Source organism: Marmota monax, unplaced genomic scaffold (genome assembly GCF_021218885.2).
Source record: "Marmota monax isolate L192 unplaced genomic scaffold, Marmota_monax_Labrador192_F-V1.1 WCK01_AAM20220418_F8-fsc00111, whole genome shotgun sequence".
NCBI classification, from domain to species: Eukaryota; Metazoa; Chordata; class Mammalia; order Rodentia; family Sciuridae; genus Marmota; species Marmota monax.
In genome coordinates, this window is record NW_026695067.1 from 2,486,436 (window position 1) to 2,499,111 (window position 12,676).

Genomic DNA, 12,676 nt, shown 5'->3' on the forward strand with positions numbered 1-12,676 from the left:
TCGATGGGATCTCAATCATCAAAATTCCTTATTTATAAGCACATTTGTAGGGAAACCCTGATTATGATCCCATGGTTGTTGAACAAACAGGCAAGTGTTTAACAATACTACTATGGTCTCAATCTTTATGTCCCCTCAAAACATATATGTTGAAATTCTAGCTCCCAAGGTATGAGTTTATTTTGTTGTCATCGGTCTGTTTGTTTTTCAGCACTGGGGAATGAACCTAGGGGCACTTTACCACTGAGCTATATTCCCAGTACTTTTTGAGACAGTCATATTAAGCTGCTGAGGCCAGCCTGGAACTTGTGATCCTCCTGGGATGTCCCAACAGCCCACAGTGATGGTATCTGGAAGTGAGAAGTTTGGGAAGTAATAAGTCAAGAGGGTAGTCCCCTCAAGAATGGAATAAATGCCCCTGTAGAGGCAGAAGGGAGACAGGTAGACGGTGTCATCTATGAACCAAAAAGCAGGCTATTATCAAACATGTAATTTGCAGGCATCCTGATCTTGGACTTTCCAAATTTTAAAAATGCAGCTCAAGGGAATAGGGAAAAAGGCAAAGAGCAAGCATTTACTAAGGGCTTACCAAAACGCAGTTCTAAATACTTTACAGAGAACTCGTTTATTGCCATTAACAAATTTATGAGGTGGACATTATCCATTTTACAGATGAGAAAACCAGGGCTCTGAAAAATTAATTTGCCAAAAGTCGAGTGGTACAACTGGCATTGAAACTAAGATCGGTCTGCCTTCAAAGCCACCATATCATAGTTCCTCCCACAAAGGTAACTTTCCAAATCACTTTTGTCTAGCATGTCTGAGTTCCCGGGTTTGATCCAAAATAAAAATTTTTAACTCTTGAATTATTTAAAAATATTAATTCTTTGGATAATAGTTTTCAAATTATTTCAATATTTGTTATAAATCAATCTGCACCCAACAGTTTGAGGAATAGTCATTGTGAACAGAAAATTCAGAGACAAAGCACCAGAATGAGATACTGGTTAGATTATCAACCTTAGTTTAGAAAGCTTAACGCCAGATCTCACTACCAGGTGATCTAGAGCAAGTAATAATCTCTTTGAGCCCCAGTTTCCCCACTCATAAAATGTACACAGCACCTATCCCATCCTGAGACCTCAAATTGTTTATGTAAAGTTTATGTGAATGAAATCGACTTGTAAACTAAATTACAATACAAATAATTAGATCTATCCAGTAAGATGACTATAATGAATAGCTATTTTCATCAACAATAACTTGGCACAAAGGAGAAAGATAATCCACTAGCAACAGGAAACTGCTTTCAGGCAGGCGGAGCCCAGCCTCAGCGGGTGCCGCTTGACAGCAGCAGGTGCTGCTTGGAGGAGTGATTTTCTGCCTGCTTTCTAACAATTCCTTCGCTCGCAGGAGCCTGTTCCGAGTCTACCCAGGTTCCTAAGCGCGACTGGAAATCGACGTGGGGAGGAAGGCGCAAGTGAAGATTTGGGAAAAGGGCAGAGGCAGGAGGCTGGATCCTACCACTCCCAGGTGCGAGGCCTTGGTTAAACTCTTCAGGCCTAATGTAAGCATTTGTAAGATGGAGAGACCATTCCCGCCTGCACCCCTGCAGAGCTAAGACCAGCGGAGCTGGGAAAGCAAGGTAAACCCGGCTGACAATGAGAGATGATGCTAGCGATCATCTGTCAAAGGAGGGCAGAGAAAGGATGCTCCTCCGCAGGCCCCTCGCAATTCGGGCATTCCAGAAGGCTCGACACGCGCTGCCACAGCGACCCCCGTGAGGCAGCCTCCCACGCAGCCCTCCACCCGCGTGGTGCTCAGTCCCAGGTCCCCGGCACCCCGGCAGAGCCGCCCAGCGGGCTCAGACCCTGCCCACCCGCCCCCAGGCCTACTCAGCCGACCCCAGGGCGCTCCCAAGAGGCCACGGCTCCCCTCCCCCCGCAACGCTCCCTGCCCGCTCCGCCAGCACGCCCAGGTGAGCGGAGGCAGTGAAAGGGTGTACCCCGCCGCCATTTTGTCCCCTTGGTCCCCGCAACGCGTCCAGCTGGCCCGAGCCCCCGCCGGGGCCCGCCCGGGTCTGCGAGACGCGCGCCCCTCGCGGACACTCACCCCAGGCCGCCCTGCGCAGTTCGGGGCGGCTCCGAGCGTCCCGCCGAGAAAGGGGCGGGGCGGGGCGGGGAGGCCTTGAAGGGGCGGGGCGGCTGCCGTCGCAGCACGTGACTCCAGCCGCGGCCTCGCCTCTCACTGCTCTGTGCCCCGCCGGCGCGCAGGCGCAGCCCTGTTCGCGCGTTTGGGGCTCCGTGGCGGTAGTGAGGGGTGTGGATGCGGCTGGCGGCCCCCGCCCGGTTGCTCCCCCAAAGCAGCTCTCTTCTCTAGACTGCGCTTCCACCTCTGCTTTTGGCCACACAACCTCCTCTCTCGGATTCAGTCCCCTCCCTCCGCCTGCTTTATCACCGCAGTTCACAGATTAAGGACCTAGAAATCCGCCTCACAAAAATCTGTACAAGTGAAAGTGCTTCACAAAAGCACACGGGACTACGCGAGCACGGCTTAGCCCCCAGCTCAAAGCTCTATTCGGACCCTCCGACTGCCAGGCGTGGAAGGCTGCAAGTACCGAAAATCTAACAAGATATGTCTAATCTGCTTCGGAGAGTGCATAACGCGAATGAATTACATATTTAACCATATTTAAACCACAGTTCTGGAGTTCATAGAAAAGAGATTGCGCAAATTACCAATCGAGTTTTCCCACCACTTTCATCCAGTTGACCCACAAGCTCTGTCCTTCGCTCGCCCTGTTTTCCCGCAGCAGCGGGATGCCCTGGTGTCTGGCAATTAGTGTAGAAGCGCTGTGGAGGCAAAGGACATGTTGATGGCAATGTGTGTCCCTCCTCTTGTCTTCTTAAAAACTCATTCAGTTATTCAAGAAATGTTTATAGGGCACTACTATAAGCCAGATATTATTCTAGGTGCTTAGAATTAATTTTTTTTTAAAGACTCCGGGGGCGGGGGGAATCTGGCTTTTTGGAGCAGGGTAAAAACAATAAATGTAAACATAATGAATTATACGACAAAGTGGTAAGCACTAAGGTGAACAAAATGAATAGATTAAGGGGGATGGAGTAGAGAACATACTACAACTTCATAAAAGGTGGTCAGGGGCTTACTCATCAATATTCCTTTCCCCTCTTATTCCCATAAGCATTTAAACAACCTCAAGGCTGCCATGCTAAAATCTCCCACCCAAGCCAGACTCCACTTCGACCTCTCCTTCCTTCCTTCTCCTTTATGACCTGCCTTTTACCAATATCTCCAATTCCTCAATTACTACTCATGTCTGGACCTACTGCACTTTCATTATTGCCCCCATCACCTCCTGGAAATCATTTTTTTCCCCAAAGTCACTAGTATTTCCCCACTGTAGATTCTGTGGATGTTATCATCACAACCAGCCATAGTTTGGATTTTCAATATCCTCCCTAAGACTCCTATGTTGAAGCTTTGGTCCTCAACCAGTGGCCTATTGAGAAGTGGTGGAACCTTTAGGAGGTAAGACCTAGATGGAAGGAAGTCAGGTCATTGAAGACATGCTGCTGAAGAGGATTTGGAGAACCCCAGCCCCTCAGTTTCTCTTACTTGTTGCTTCCCAGTCTCCATGAGGCAACAGCTTTCTTCCTCAACTGTACACTCTCAGCATGATGTACTGCTTCACCATAGGCAACAGCACCAAGCAGCTATGAACTGCAACCATGAGCCAAAATAAACTTTTCCACCTTATAAGTTGGTTATCTCAGGTATTCTGGCACAGCAGAACTAACAATGCAGAACCTAACAATTTCTCTGCATGATAGTCCTCTCTGCAGGAAACTCTTTCCTTACCTTTCATTTTTACTCTCTCAATCTCACTTATCCATTCCCTCTCCATCTCTGTTGAAATCTCCCTATATTTCTCCCATCCTTTAAATGTTAGCATCCCTCAGGGATAGATGTAAAATCTCTCCCACTGGACACTCTCTTTATACATGATCACTGCCTTTCACATAAGTCTGTTAGCATCTTTGTGCTCCTGATTCCCCAATATATCTCTCCAGTTTTGATTCCTGCTTCTAAGATCCAGGCCCACCTATTGGTAACTACCTATTGGTCATCTCCACTTAAATCAGCATAACAGAAAATTTAAAACCACCTTTCTTATGTACATATAAAACAGCTTTATTGGGATATAATTTACATGCCACACAATTCACCCTCCTAAAGTATACACATCAATGAATATTATTATATTCACAGAGTTAAGCAAATTCCACTAAAATCAATTTTAGAAATTTTCAACACCCTAAAAAAACCATCTACTCATTAACAGTTACCTGTTAATTTCTTCTCAACCCTCTCAACCACAGGCAACTATTAATTTTCAATATAAATACATTTGCCTATTCTGGATATTTTACAAAGAGAATTATATTTTGGGGTTAGCTTCTTATTCTAGGTGAAAGAATGTTCAAGGCACATACATTTTATCCCTGTTTATGGCTAAATATAATATGGTAAATATGCCACCTTTTATTTACCCATTTATAGGACATTTATGATATTTCTACCTTTATCAGTTAAAGGACATTTCCACATTTTGGCTATTATAAATAATGCTGCAATAGACATTCATGTACAAATTTTCATGAGTATATATGTTTTCATATCTTTGGGGTATATACCTAAGAGTAAAATTGCTGGGCTATATCATAACCATGGGTTTAACTTTTTGAGCAATTGCTGGACAGTTTACCAAACCAACTGCACCATTGTATATTCCCACCAACAGTGTATCAGGATTCCAATTTCTCCACATCCTCTCCTACATTTGTTATTTTCTATATTTTTTATTACAGCCATCCTACTAAGTGTGAAATGGTATTACATTGTAGTTTTAATTTCTATTTCCTAAAGAACATATTCTCATGTGATTATGTGTCATCTTTGAAGACATGTCTGTTCAAATCCTTTGCCTATATTTTTTAATTTGGTTGCCACTCATTTTCTTTTCCTACAAAATCTGTTCCTATTATATCTCTGTTGAATGTTCTGGTTCAGCACCCCTTCCTTGGCCCCACTGATGGCACACTTGACCATGTGACTTGCTTTCACCAATAAAATGAAAGAAGGAATGTCAATTCCAACTGCAGCTTTAAACGCTAGCTTTTGGGTTCACTGTTTCTCTTTTCTGTCTGCTATAAGCAATTTGTTTCAGAGAAAAGCTCTTCTATTAGCATAGGTTCTAGAGTAAAAGATAACATGAAGCAGCACCACAGTTAATCCCCAATGGATTTGTAGCATTTGCTTTTATAAGCTATTCAGATGCTTGGGAACATTTATAACTGCAGCATCACCTAGCCTGTTCTATATGCTGTCTGACTGGCTCCACCTCCCCCAGGGTCCTGGACATGACCTACAAGGCCTCAAAGATCAGGCTTGTTGACCTCTACATCCTCATTTCTTGGTCTTTCCTTTAATCACCCCATATTCTGGACAAAATAAAATATATTTGAACCTTGGAATTTACTTTTTCTTCTCTCTCTGTCCTCCCATCCTGGACCTTTGCCTAAATTTTTCCTATTACTGAAATATAACAGACACCTTTGCCTAATCATTTTCTATGTGCAACACAATACACACAAAAAAATTAATTTTGTCTGACAACCACCCTGAGAATTCAGTAATGTATCCTATTTTACAAATCATCAAAGGTCATAAATCAACACCCTTCTTTGCCTCATTAAGCTATAGTAAGAGCTAGAAATAGTTAAATATCACTGAAATAGTTAAATATCACTTACTATGTGGTCAGCATTGTGTTAAAATATTTTTCAAGGATTATATTTAATGCATGTAAATAAATTGCATGCACTCCAAGTGTAAACTAGAGATATCCCATAGCAGTTTAAGATTCTGAATTTGGAGTCAGATAATGTAATTGTGTTATTCTAAGCAAATTACTAAACCCCTCCAAACACTATTGTCCTCATCTGTAAAATCTAGCAATAAGATGTACTTCAAGACCAGGTGTGGTGGCACGTGCCTGTAATCCCAGTGACTCCAATGACTCAGGAGGCTGAGGCAGGAGGCTTGCAAGTTCAAAGACAGCACTCAGCAATTTAGTAAGACCCATCTCAAGACCCCGTCTCAAAATTTGAAAAGATAAAAAGAACTGGGGATGTGGCTAAGTGGTTTAGCACCCTTGGGTTCAATACCCAGTACAAAAAAAAAAAAAAGATACATTTCAACATTTCAAAGGTGTTTTGGGTTTGTTTTGTTTTATGTGTGTGTGTGTGTGTGTGTGTGTACTGGGGATTGAACCCAGGAGCACTCAACCCCTGAGCCACATCCCCAGCTTGTTTTATTTATTTTTTTTTTTTTGTAGCAGGTTCTCACTAAATTGTTTAGGGCTTTGCTGAATTGCTGAAACTGGCTTTGAACTCCCAAACCTCCTGCCTCAGCCTCCTGAGCAACAGGGCATGCTCCACTACACCCAGCTTCAGAGGGTTTTTGAGTATTACCTGAATCAATTTTTAGAAAGCACTTTGAACAGTTTAGTATATAGAAAGTTCTCAGATTCTACCAGCCACTATGTTTATGTTCTCATCTAACCTTACAACACACATGAATTAGGTACTACTATGCACACTGGCCCTTTGTTTCAACTGTCCTGTCCTTTCTCACCTCTTGACTTCTAATACGTTAATCCTTTCAGAATGCCCCTGCTCCTTTTTGCCACTGGACAAATTCCCTCCTACCTCTAGAACTTGCCTCAGTCCTTCCTACTCTCTCTCAGAAGACCGTTTATTCTCTTTCCTGGACTGTATACCAACTCCTATAGTTAAACCCCTTTGAAAGTAAAGAACTCACTTAAGTGATTCAGGAACTGAAATACAGACTCCTGCAGAACCAGCCACTCTACCTGTCTCAGGAGGGTCCCCAGACTTCTTTGGTTCCTTCTGCTTTCACTCTGTTCTATATCTGTTGATGAACACAAGTCCTGCATCACCACCTTTTCCCATCATTGAATACCTAAAGCCAAAGAATATCTAGCACCTAGCCTCAGTTTAGCATAGCACCTAGCACTTATGGGAACTTACTAAGGGTTTATAGGGTGAATTTAAATTGTAGGAGTTTGGGGATGAGAGAAGACATCAGTCTAAGTAGATTTTTTTTTTAAATAATAGCACATGTGGGATTTGACTTGGAGTTTGAAATAAAGACTGGCTTTAGATATGCAAACAGCAAAGTAAAAAGCTATCTAGCAGAGGCAGTAGTTGAACAAAGGCTTGGAAGGAGGAAAATAAAGGATACAATTGGAAATAGAAAATAAAGTGTTAGAGGATTATACTGAGCTGGTCATTCAGCTGTTCCATTTGATCCCTTTCTTCTCTTGAATTTCTGCTCTGAATTCCAGGGAACTACATTCCTGGACTCTTGTGCCACTTGGGGAGACTCAGCCAATGAAAGATAACTAGGGGAAGACAGAGGCACTAGGAAAAATCAAGAGATTTCTCCTCTCTTTTTCTCCCACAGACATCATCTCCAGTGGTTAATGCATTTTCGCCATGGCTCCACCCCCCAATGGGAAGCTTCTGACTAACAACTTCAGCTTTGAGGTTCTGGTAACAACACCTCTTGTTCATTAGAGGTTGAATTTGCTCACCTGTGTCAAGTGGAAACAGGCTGAAAATAGAATTCTAGTAGTCTATGCCAGGCAATAATTTAAATTAGCACCTGTAGTTGAAGAGAATGAAGAGGCAGTTAAAGGTAAGGCAGTTGGAAAATTCAGAGCTGCTCTACTCTACCAAGTGCTAGCAATGTTAATTACAAGGACTGTGGAATAGGCTGACAACTTCAGAAGTCTATACACTTAAGACAGGTTAGGAAAAATAGAAAGAGTAACCCCCCAGGCTTTAAACTCTCAGCTCAAGGTATTGTCAAAGAACCAGAAAACTTCTACTATGACCCAAAGTATCTCTTATTTCTTAAGAGCAGACCATGACAAACGATCAGAATCAAATTTATTTGAGAAAATTGCTGAAGTAAAATGATATTGAACTCCACAGCTTTCCTAAGACATCAATTGCAAAATAGTGGAACTCTGAGACTTACAATGGCAACACATGAGGTGATCTCAGACCAGCCCTCTAACTATTCCTAAGTCTCCCTTGCCAATGCTTCCTCTCCTACCAAAGGAAACTGACTGTCCCTCATTGAAAGACTCTAGTGATCCTGTATGAAGCAGTTGCCTTGCAAAGAGATGACCCCAAACCTACCCACCACCACTCATTTTCTCCAGACCCACTTCTAAAGACAAATCTATCAACCCACGAGAGAAATGGAAGGCCTATTCCATGGGCAAACAACAACACCTAATATACCAAAGCCATGACAATATTTGTATTTACATCAGCAGTCACCTGGAAGACATATGTTTGAATAGATTCTGAGTGTGTTGTATCAGAAAATATGTAAAAATGGACCACGGTAAATTTACAATATGGATGTGTGCCGCAGTCTGGCTGGGCACAATCAGGAGCCACTTGTCAAAAGAAACTAACTTTATTTTTAGAACCACACACGCCAAACAAAACAGCCTCTCAGGAAAAACCCTCAGAGCCTCAACTGCCACCACCGGCTTTCCACAAGCCTCTCTCTCCCACACAAGCTTCTCTCCACCTCCCACAATCCTCCTGCTCTTGAGGCCGATTGGCTGGGTCACGTGGGCGGAGCCAAAAAAGTCCCCCAATGAGCAGCTCCGTGGTCTGAAAGGGCAGGGAAACAGCCCAATGAGCATCACCGCAGAGGAGCCAATCAGCTAGATGTTGCTGGGGCCGCTGTGAGCCAATCATCAGCCTGCAGCTGGAAGTTTGCTGGCAGCTGGAAGTTTGCTGGGGCCCCTTCGGCTGTGGCTCTCAACATCTCCCCCTCTCTGTTTAAACAACAAGCATGTGGCTTAGGGACCGTGCCTACCTTAGGTTGTCCAATAGTACATATGGTCCTTTGGTACCATTGCAATTGGATCTTACCCGTCACTGACTACCTGTCCAGTATACAGCCACACCTGTGGAGAGGTCTTTGTACCAGCGGGGGGGGGGGTGGTGAGGTTCTTTGCCTCACCTCTGTTGGCCCCCAAATTTTAGCTGGACGATCATGACAAGCAGAAGGGAGGAAGATACACCAAGCCAATTGACGGCTCCTTTTGGAAAAATTGTACCACCAATGACATCATCAGCAAAAATACCCCAACACTACCACAAGTCGCTGCACCAACAGATAGTTCACAATGCATACAGGTGAGCTCACAATGTGTCCAGGCAAGTTCTGCAAGCAGTTCAGTGATGGCTATTGTAGAAGCTGTAGATTGGTTTTATCTTTGACTTCACCAGCACTGGGATGAAGATAGGAATTCTGGCAATAATGGCTAAAGAAAAAATTATGTAACATTACAGAAGGCATTAAAAGAAAACAATTTTCTTAACAATTTACATTGTCTTCACCGGCACTGGGATGAAGATAGGAATTCTGGCAATAATGGCTAAAGAAAAAATTATGTAACATTACAGAAGGCACTAAAAGAAAACAATTTTCTTAACAATTTACATTGTCTTTAAGAGAATTATTAAATATAATGAAAAGGAAAGGTGAAAGTAAACAAACAGATCTGTTAACCTTCTTTTTTGTTTACATATTAAAACAATCCTCAACAGTTGTTTACCCAATTTAAATTAAACCATATAAATCACGTGAAAAAAAAATATTTGGATCCATTTTATCATGAGCGCTCATCATATATGATATATGGACATACGTACATTCAAACATATAACACAAAACACAAGTGTGCACACATAATATAATACATACAACACATAACATTATAGTAAAGGCCTTATAACTTTTTACAGGTGAAATCTCCATTGCAATGTTTAAAAACTCTATAGTCAAAAAATAGAACTGATCAGCAAAACATTAACCTAGGTCTGTATGAGCTCAAAAAACAAAATAGAACTTCATGATATGGCAAAGGGCAATAATAAAATAGATATTGAAAAAAGCATCCTGGTTCTGTTGCAGATGTAAGAATAGCCAAACTGGAGTTTTGGATATCAGTTGTTATGGATTTGAGCCAAATCATCTTCTTTTTGGTCTGTAGAAATCGCTTTAGTTAATCTTTCTGGAATCCAAATCGGCTGCTGTTCTCCCTGTGGAAACACATAAACAGACCCCCGACTCCAGACAATCACTGGGTCAGGACCTTGGTTAATCTCTCTGGAATCCAAATCGGCTGCTGTTCTCCCTGTGGAAACACACAAACAGACCCCCGACTCCAGACAATTACTGGGTCAGGACCTTTCCATTGTCCTGTTAGAATATCCTTCCAAAGTACCTTGGGCTTATGCACATTTTTTGGACACATATGCCTTTCCGCAGCACTAAGTCCTGATGAATCCAAACTTAAAAAGTTTAGAGTAAAAAGGGTTATTTTAAGTTTATCTTTGGGGAATATATACCCCTTCCCAATTCCTTCTTTTTGCTTTAATAAGTACATTTTAATAGTTTGATGAGCTCTTTCAACTATGCCTTGTCCCTGTGGATTGTATGGGATTCCTGTTATATGAGTAATGCCAAATGTTGAGCAAAATTGTTTAAAAGAGGTAGAAGTATAACCAGGGGCATTATCTGTTTTTAACTGTTTTGGAACACCCACAGTGGCAAAATTTTGTAAGCAATGAGCTATAACATCTTTAGTTTTTTCTCCGGCATGAAGGGAGCCCATCAAAAATCCAGAAGAAGTATCAACTGTAACATGCAAATATTTTAATTTTCCAAATTCTGGCAAGTGTGTGACGTCCATCTGCCAAATATGGTTAGGTATCAATCCTCTAGGATTGACTCCAAGATTAACTTGTGGTAAAAAGGTCACACAATTTTGACATTGTTTTATTATTTGTCTAGCTTGTTCCTTAGTTATTTTAAAACGCTTTTGAAAGTATTAGCATTGACATGGAACTTTTTATGAAAATTTATAGCTTCTTCTAGTGTAGAGAAAATATGTATGTCATGTGTAGTTTTATCTGCTAAATCATTGCCCAAACTAAGGGCTCCAGGCAATCCTGTATGTGCCCTGATATGTCCTATAAAGAATGGATCTTTTCTGTCCCAGATTAGACTTTGTATAGTGGAAAGCAAAGAGAAAACAGTAGAAGAAGGGGAAATCCTACCAGCATCTTCAAGAGATACTATAGCATTAACTACATACTGACTATCAGAAAATAAATTAAATACAGAATCTTTAAACATCAAAAAAGCTTGTAAAACTGCATTAAGCTCTACCTTTTGAGCTGATTGTTTGGGTACTAAAAATGTAAGTTTGATCAGGGGTAACTACTGCTGCTGTACCATTATTTGACCCATCAGTGAATATATTTGGAGCATTCATGATAGGTGTTTTTCTTGTCATTTTTGGAAAAATTACAGGATGCAATGACCAAAAAGACAATAAAGGATTAGATGGTAAGTGGTTATCAAATGAAACATTAGATTTGCACATGATTATTGCCCAAGTATTTAACTCATTAGCTAACTCATCAATTTGATTCATAGTATATGGAGTAATAATTTTATTGGGAGAAATTCCAAACATTCCCTTTGCTGCTTTTATTCCTTTGAGTATTAATTGTCCTACAGCCTCAGGATACCTAGTAAGAATAGTGTTAGGAGAATAAGATAAATGTATCCATAATAATGGACCTTCTTGCCAAAATACTCCTGTAGGAATATTTTTTGTTGGTAGTACAATAAATAATAAAGGCAAACTTATATCAATTCTATCCAAATGCATATTTTCCATATATGTTTCAATGATTTTTAATGCCTTTCTTGCTTCAGGCGTTAACATTCAGGGTGAATTTGGATCTGATGGACCTTTTAGGATATCAAATAAAGGTCCCAACTCTCCTGTTGGTATACCTAAATAAGGCCTTATCCAATTTATGTCTCCCAATAACTTTTGAAAGTCATTAAGTGATTTGAGTTGATCTACTCGTATTTGAATTTTTGGTGGACGGACCATGGTTGAGGATAATAGAACTCCTAAATAATTAATTGGAAAATTTAATTGTACTTTATCTATTGCTATCTCTAGATTATAATTTTTTAATAAGTTTGTAAGTGTGGCATAACATTCTAGCAATGTGTTTTTATCTTTGTGTGCTAATAATACATCATCCATATAGTGAAATATTTGTAGTTCAGGATTTTGATTTCTAAGTGGCTGGATTACTTTGTTAACATAAATTTGACACATAGTTGGGCTGTTAGCCATCCCTTGAGAGAGTACTTTCCATTCGTATCTCTGATCAGGACCTTCATGATTCAGTGCAGGGATAGTAAATGCAAAACGTGGACTATCCTCAGGATGAATTGGAATTGAAAAAAAACAATCTTTAATATCTATAACTAAAACATACCAGGTTTTTGGCAAAGCAGACAACTGAGGAATCCCTGATTGAGCAGGTCCCATAACAACCATCTCATTATTAATGGCTCTTAAATCTTGCAATAATCTCCATTTACCAGATTTCTTTTTGATGACAAAAATGGGAGTATTATGGGGAGATACAGAAGGTTGTAT

At 41.1% G+C, this 12,676-nt stretch overlaps 1 protein-coding gene across 3 annotated transcripts in view; it reads right to left on the reverse strand.

Moving 5' to 3' along the window:
- Window positions 1-2,192, reverse strand: part of Scaper (S-phase cyclin A associated protein in the ER) — a 460,757-nt gene extending 458,565 nt beyond the window's left edge. For 2 of the 3 annotated variants that reach the window (XM_046428027.2, XM_046428024.2), the window contains exon 1: window positions 2,113-2,192. The gene's annotated coding sequence lies outside the window, so the exon portion shown is untranslated. The remainder of the gene's footprint in view (window positions 1-2,112) is intronic. The other variant, XM_046428026.2, reaches the window with a different exon arrangement.
- Window positions 2,193-12,676: the final 10,484 nt, after the last annotated feature.